Source organism: Triticum aestivum, chromosome 5D (genome assembly GCF_018294505.1).
Source record: "Triticum aestivum cultivar Chinese Spring chromosome 5D, IWGSC CS RefSeq v2.1, whole genome shotgun sequence".
Classification (NCBI taxonomy): Eukaryota; Viridiplantae; Streptophyta; class Magnoliopsida; order Poales; family Poaceae; genus Triticum; species Triticum aestivum.
In genome coordinates this window covers 533,220,176-533,222,068 of record NC_057808.1, presented here as the reverse complement: position 1 = coordinate 533,222,068, position 1,893 = coordinate 533,220,176, and the positions used below count along the sequence as shown (strand labels likewise).

Below are 1,893 nucleotides of genomic sequence, written 5' to 3'. Positions count from 1 at the left end.
AGGCATGGGTGCACCTCCGGCCGCCATGGGCGGAATGTCTTTCGATGTGCCTCCTCACATACATTCCCATGAAGATGCCGTTGAAAATCTTGCCAACACCGTCGGAGCTTCACGTGATGCGGTGCGCGGTGAGGAGAGGGAGGAAGATTCATCTTCGGAGGCGGAAGAATCGTCTTCCGAAGATGAGGACGAGGACGAAGACGAGGACGAGGATTGATGTGTCTTTCATTTGTGTCTTGAACTTGATTTGCATTTTGAACTTGGTTGGATGAACTTGTGGGCATGAACTTTTCTTCATCAACTTGTTTGTGTGAAATTTTATATGTCATGTTCATTGCATTTGAATGTTTCAACTTCATTGTGTCCAAAATGCCATATATGCAATGCCCCGCCGAGTCGCGTGCGCTGCATTTTTTGCGCGCTGCTGGAGCGGCACGCGCGCTGCATTTTAGCGCGGCTGTTGGAGCCAGCGCTGGCGGCCGCGTAAAACCAGGCAAACGGCGCACGGCAATCTAGTTTTTAGCGCGCGGCGCGAAGCGCGGCTGTTGGAGATGCTCTTATACACATGACGTGTCTTAATCTCTAATGATGCATCATGATTCTCATATTGACAACATCACAAAGGAAAGACTTCAGCAAAAAAAAAAAAGACAACATCACAAGCCTTTTTGGAAGTTCACTCATAGTCCTTATGATTGATCAAGAAACTTCTGAGCATAGTTATTTATATTCAACACAGCCTGCACGATTCAACCCCGGCAGAAAAGCAGGCATGTTACGCAACAAGGTACAGAGTTTATCCTCTGCCGGCTTGAACTCCGAGAGCTGCCTGGGGTTGGAATCCAGCCACGGCCGGTCCCAAACCTTGGCTTCATAGAGCTTCTTTGCCCAGCCTTCATCCACCTCGATTGTAATGTAATACATCATGCCTTCAACAACTTGCTGCTTCACCTTCACCACTTTCTGGAACTCCAGCAGAGCATTCTGCAACAGGGGCAGCGCCAAGATCATTAACCCAACTAAAAACCTCCATTGTCACTCATGCCCAGATGTACTGGATAATTATTGGTAATTTCAACTGAAGCAACCGTGGGGCTGGTTGATGACACAGATTCAGTTTTGGTTGGACCTGACTCAGGAAGCAGGACACGAGAGAGGGAGAGGAGAGGAGAGGAGAGGGCTTACGGTGTTGCTGTTGTGCTCGGAGACGGCGAAGCGGGCGAGGTCGACGCCGAGGTCGTTCTCTGCCCCCGGCCAGTCCTCGATGCCTCCGTACATCTTCTCTGGCCCCGGCGAATCCTCGATGCCTCCGAGCGTCGGCGGCGCGTCTCCGCGATCTGGTTCAGAGTAAACGATTGGACGAGGGTGAGTAGCAGGAGCAGGGCCACCGATCCTAGGACTCGATGTCTCCACATCTCCATCGATCCGCGGTGGCAGAGGTTGCTCAGATTCAGCTGGGACGCTGCTGATGCTTTATGGGAGTACGTATTAACAGCATCTCCAGCCGAAAAAACGGCCCAGTCATGTTTTAGGAGTCCATTTTTCGCCGGCTTAGGCCGAAATCAGCGCCGGCGGACCCAGGTCGAACCCGACGCGCCGGGAGGCGTCGGGGCGAGTGTTTTGGCGCGAAACAGCCGCTTCGTTGACCTCATCGCCTCGGTTCCGCGGGAATCAATGCGAAAGCTGCCGCGCCGGTCGCCCTCCATTGATGCCTCACGGGCGGTGCAGTGAAGACGCCGCCGACGCGCGTCCCGCCCGCATGCGCCACGCGTCCGCCCGCATGCCGCCCCCGGCCACCCCGCTTCGGCTATAAAAAGGCGCCCCTCCCTGCCGGTGAGCGCCACAGCCTCCCCCTGTACCTCCAACGAAAGCCTTTTCCCCGCCGGCGAGCTC

At 54.6% G+C, this 1,893-nt stretch overlaps 1 pseudogene; it reads right to left on the bottom strand.

Annotated features, from left to right (window-relative positions):
• Positions 1–647: 647 nt before the first annotated feature.
• Positions 648–1,421, bottom strand: LOC123126029 (cysteine proteinase inhibitor-like; annotated as a pseudogene).
• Between the last annotated feature and the right edge of the window lie 472 nt (positions 1,422–1,893).